The sequence below is a fragment of the Pygoscelis adeliae genome, unplaced genomic scaffold, assembly GCF_000699105.1.
Source record: "Pygoscelis adeliae isolate BGI_AS28 unplaced genomic scaffold, ASM69910v1 Scaffold412, whole genome shotgun sequence".
NCBI lineage: Eukaryota > Metazoa > Chordata > Aves > Sphenisciformes > Spheniscidae > Pygoscelis > Pygoscelis adeliae.
The window spans coordinates 743,814-749,607 of NW_008824190.1; the positions used below are offsets into that span (position 1 = coordinate 743,814).

At 49.6% G+C, this 5,794-nt stretch overlaps 1 protein-coding gene across 1 annotated transcript in view; it reads right to left on the reverse strand.

Moving 5' to 3' along the window:
• Positions 1-5,794, reverse strand: part of CLCN5 (chloride channel, voltage-sensitive 5) — a 40,809-nt gene that overhangs the window by 16,876 nt on the left and 18,139 nt on the right. The gene's annotated exons all lie outside the window — the stretch shown is intronic.

A 5,794-nucleotide genomic window follows, 5' to 3' on the forward strand; every position in this document is an offset into this window, starting at 1 on the left:
GGGTGGGGGCAGGAGGGCCTGAAAAGCAGAAAGCAGTACCAAATGGGGGCTTGGGAAGATACCAAATTGGGGCTCGCAGCCTCCCCTCAGGTGAAACAAACTCGTCCAAACCACTCGACCTTCTGTCTAACCCGCTCCAGCCCATGGAAAATGACGCATAGTGTGGATGCACGTTCCCAAAATTTTGGTCACAAGACAGTCTCTTCACAGTTAAGAGCACAGACCAGGGTGTGGGGCAGGGTAACGCGAGGGCCTACAGGAAACTATTAATCTACAGCGTGACGAGGGTTGGCCAGCCAGGTCCATCTGAAGACAACATACAAGGGCTTCGCGTGGCACAAAGCCATGCTTCCAAGCAAAGCAAAGCCTCCGATGTGTCATTCCCCCCAGTTCCGCCATCCCCTGCCAAGAAAATAAATCCATCAATCACAGAGTCGTTGAACGATTTGGGTTGGAAGGGACCTTTAAAGATCACCTAGTACAACCCCCCTAGTCCTGGACCCCAGTGTAGAAAACGGGTCAGATCCGGTGGGTTAACGTTGTCTCCACGTCCCCAGGTGCTCAGTTTACGGCCGGTTCCCAGCCAAGCTGACGTTCGGCCTCCTTCCAGCCCCTCCGTCTGCTACGTGCCACCTCCCCGCTGGAGCACCCGGCTGCGCCCCGGTACCCCAGAGGAGAGGGCGGCTGAGCAGGAGACGGCAGAGCACAGCCTGCCCTCGCGGCATCCCGGGCAGAAGCCTTGGACCCGCGGGGATTTCACCTGCCCTGGGAAATGCATTTAAATCTCTTCCACCTGGAAAACACCCATGAATCTAGTCCTGCTTTCATTTGCTCCTGGAACAAAATATTGAGCATCTTTGATCTGAAAAGAACCTTTAAAACCCCCATTAATGTAACACTTGCCCCTTTAAAAACAGGTTTCTTAAAGCCCCTTCCTTGCAAGCAGTTTGAAGAAGGTGTTGAAATACATCGAGGAAAAAATAAAGCAAAGGTCTTTTAAACCTTATCCAAGGAAACCAAGCAGTTTTCTTGACAGGTTAATTGACATGGAACAAGTTTTTCTGTGCAATTCAGCCCAAGCTTCATTCCTTTGCTTGTGCAAGCACCAAGGCCCCTGCTCCAAGTCAACACCAATAGAACCCTTCAGTAATTACTCCATATAATGTTTTTCTTTCTAAGCCACCGAAAGCTGAAAGGGCAAAAATTCCCTGGGTTTCTCCAAGAAACACTGTTAAGTTTCAGTGGAGATGAAAGGTGCCCTGCAGTCTATTATCCACTGCGCAAAAGTGCCCTCAGAAAATATAAGTGACACTACTTCACACACTGAATACTAGTTTTGTAACTCCCTTAGGAAGCCTTTCAGGCTACTCTCACTCCCAAAGGCTCTCTACGGCCCTGACAGCTGGAGACCTCCTAAGCTGTACACCTGCTATGATGCTATCTGTTTGTTTTGGGGTTGGGGTTTTTTTTCATTTCTAAAAACTAAAACCACGCTAAAGGGAAATCACCGTTACAAAAGCACACGAACCAGGAAGGGCTGCCGAGAGCTGCTAGATGACAATCCCCTCGTTTGCAGGGCTTGCGCTCTTCTGCACAGCAGCCTTCCCACGCTGACAGAGCCGTGGTCCAAACCAAGCCCAGGAGAACACCTTTTCTGTTATAAGCAAATTGGAGGCAGAGCAGTAAGTTTTCTACATAGAGCCCGGCTGATTACAAATGCACATTCTGGAGTTGTCCAATATGCACCAAGTTACACGGGCATCTTCTGATGCCCCTACAAGAAGCCAGCAGCGACCTACCAGACTACCTGCTGCGCACAACCTTTCTGTTTAAGAAACGGAGGAGGAAAGGACACAACTGATGCATGTGAAGGAGAGAAGGACGCAACTGATAACCCCTCCTTTTGCACCTACAGCCTGCCTCTACCTTCTGCGTCCGGGAAGACAGCACACCAGCGAGACGCAGTCGTCGCACTCTGTGTTTGGAGGGGGCAGAGAACGGAGCTGTGCAACGAGCTGTAAAGCAGCAGGGAGCTGCACAGATGAGCTCCCTGACATCCCAGCTCTGAAGACCTCTTAAAACAGTCTTGTACAACATATATTGCTGGTCAGAAAAGGAGAAGAGTAAGGTGCTGCCAGCCAGTTAACATGCACGTTGAGCAATCTCAGTAAGCGGTTGCCAGCCGGCAGCAAACCGAAGAGCAGTGGAGTACAGAAAATCTATGAGAAGGCAGTGAGAGACTGGAAGTCCTCAGTAGCCCATTTCTCACCTGAGTTGGGAACCCCAGCTTTAAATAATCACAAATCATTCACTTGGCAATCCACAGAACACCAAAGCCACTTGTACCCCCACCGTATGCTCCGCAGAGCAGGCGTGAGTTCACATACTCCTAGTAATCCATACCAGCAGAACATACACCACGCGTGTTCTTCCTCCAGCAATATGCTGCTACAAAAGGTTTCAAGGGCATACCCACGGAGACACGAGTAGGAAGGCTGGCTTTTCAGACCTGGGCAGGAGAGTAAATCTAATCATGGTTCTGTGAGACACTAAGTGTTTACAGTCATCCAGAAGAAAAAAAGACACAAAACCCAAAATCCAGTCAAAATTGAAAGGTGGTGGGGAAGAGGAGTATTAAAACTCCCATACAGAAGGATAACATTTAATATTCCATTTCGCATATTTGGGTTGTAGATACCACCAGGGCAAAGATGTCTTCAGAAGTAAGGAATTCAAACAATTGCTCTCTACCCCATCATCTAAAAGGAAGAGAGGGGAAAAGAGACCTATGATGTCTTTCCAAGCCCATTTCCCAGATTGGCACAGCTGCCTCTTAACAGAGAAAAACCCGCAGGAAAACAAGATGAGTCACGTAGCATAACTGACAACTACCACAAAACAACCCACTTAAAAAAGGCTCCTTGCTTCATTTGGGACAAAAAAAGGTTAACTGGAGTTCTCCAGAGATCTTCCCAAGTGGTGGGTGTACAGATTGTGAGCCCCACCTGCCCAACTTGCACTGTAAAGAAAATGGGGCACATTTGCTGAGAGCCTCGAGGAATTACTCTGTTTTTAACAACATTTTTGCACTTATGAGGCCAACAGCTTGGAAGTACACGAGCTGGTGTCAACACTTTCAGAGACCTCCCTGTTCAAATATCCCCACTGGAAATCCCAAGCACTATCTACAAATCTGATGGACCAAAACCTCCTTAAATAAATCATCCTAATAACAATAGGCAACCAGGTTCAGCACTTACAGCGCTGAGATACCGGCAACTCCTCCTGCAAGCCTGCTTACCTGTATAAAGCCATCCGGATTGAGTGCTTCCCCACAGCCTCTCAAGGCAACAAACCCCCTCTGAAGCCGTTATTTGATATAGGGGACAAGACGAGGCATCATCCCAGTCAACCACACCTCAATCAAGTCACACCTACAGTTCAGAGCTGCAGATCTTCACAGCAAAGGCCACAAACGTGGAGACCGTGACCGTAGCAGAGCAACTGAACCAGGGAGGCAAGCCAGGGTTTGATCCAGCACATCAGTTCGATGGTGGCACCGGGCTGCGAGCATGCCACTACCTCCCAGACCGCACAACATCCCAACGCCCATCTGGGCCACTCTGTGGCATACCAGACGTTCTCACCACGGCCACCAGCTTGCTCACCTTGGTCCAATTCCCATTTCCAGGGTCCCCTCTCACATTACTGTGGACTTTTAACATCCTCGCTTAGACAGCGGCTGCTTTTCTGGAAAAGCTGAAATACAAATTTGGGGGTGGAGGGGTGGTTACTGACTGGTAACAGCATTACGGAAAGCCAGCACCCATCAAGGCATTCGTTTTAGCTGCGTCCCCCAGACAAGGGAACCACCACGGCCACATCACTTTCACAGCAGCTTCAGGTACAAGTAATGAGGTGGCTCTGGTGGGGGGGTGTGTGTGTGTCTTTGAGGCTTTGCTAAGTGCGGGTGACAGGTTTCTACCAAGCCCAGCGATGCAGAAGACAACACTGGGTCTACCTTGAGAAAGAGAAGATGAACAACTATCTCCTGCACACTCACCTCTCAAAGCCAAGCAGCCCAGCCAGAAGAGTTTGCTTTTGTTTCTACAGGAATGACCAACTCTTCTAGAAGTGCTACAACAATTCCTGTCTCCGTGCTGCATACAGCAGGCTTTCACTGTCTGTTCAATTTTATTTTGGCACACCTACCGCAATCTTTCCTAAAGACAAAAAGATACAGTTGTCCTAGAAAAAAAAAAGTATTAATAAAGCAGTGTGAAACCTAGCTAACAGACTACTTTGAGAAGTATTTTCTGCAAGAAGATGAGATCAGGGTCATTCCTTGCTCACTCTTCTGGAATAACTGCCTAGACCAGCGACTTTTAGCTGTCCTGGGAACACTCTCCCAGCTCAGAGCTGCCACAGAGCAACATGAACAAGACCCCGAGGGAACAAAGTCAGCACACAGCACTGCCCTGCAACGCGAGAGGGGCTGCAGGTCATCACATCCTCAGCGATACCCTGACATACAGCACCGAAAGTCCCACCGGTACCAGTCCACATGATCCCATCCGTACCACAACCTGCAGCTGCACAGGGGATCTCGCGACGAGGCCAAGTGCAGAAGGGACGGTCTGACATGACTCGCACGCTCGGGACCAGCCAGGTGCAGTTTGGAGACTGATCCTGCTCTCCAGACACTGGCCCCATTCAGCCCAGCCTGCCGTCCCTAAAGCACCAGGGGTTTGTATTACAAAATCAGAACCCCAAGGTCTCCAGCCATACACGGCAATTTCACAGCCGTGTAAGCAGATAAGCTGTCCATTTGACAGAAGATAATGAGAAAATGTCCTTATATTTTTTCCAGGAGTAATCCCAAACTATAAAATGGCTGACAGCCATAAATATTTATCAAGATCCTATTTCCTGCCCTGACTTGTTGCAAATCAAGGATCCTAGGATAACCAGATAGGAATAAAGGAAGAAAGTGAGCTCAGTAACGCCTTGTCAAAACACAATCAAGATGATCGTACAGGTCTCCCCAGTTCCTAATGTATGGATCTCTAAATCAGTATTTAATGCCTAGAGACAGCAAGTTAAATGCAACCCTGTTAGAGAAGTACAATTCATTTTTTTAAACACAGATTTGTTATTGTTTTGATCACCTCTTCTCCCCAAGATGGGTTAATGCTCCACTTTAGAGAGTCTGCCTGGCTTAAAAAAAAAAAAAAAAGGCAGTGCTTGTTAAAGTTACTGCAAATCTGTCACTTGCAGTACAGCAAATCCACAGGGCTTTATTAATTGTCCTGCCAGCACAGCAAGACGACAGCAACAGCACCTGGGAGAGGTCTGCCTCCGCACCGCTTCCCTTGCTCTAGCAAATCTGGAAAAAGAAAGGGTTTTGCAGACAAAAGGGAGACCGGCAGTAAACAACCAACCATTACACAGCAGAAATCCAACAGACCACCCCGGCTGCTCGCCCTGCCCAACCACCCCTTCATCCCAGCAGAGGAGCGGGAGCAGCTTTGGAGCCGCCGCCAGCAGTTTGCTGCTCCGCAGCCTCCGCAACGTGCGCCCGCAGACAGACACGTTCCCCCTTGGATCTCGTCCCCTCTCCTCCCTGGAAGGGGTCTCCTCACCCTCGCCCAGCCACTCCTCCCGCGGGAGCGCCTTCGGGAGCCCGTCCGTCCCATGGCCGCACGGATCGAGGGACGGCGGGCGCTCTTTCGTCTTACAGCGGCACTTGCTGCATCCTTTTCCTCCGGACTCGGCCAAAGACGAGGCGGCGGCC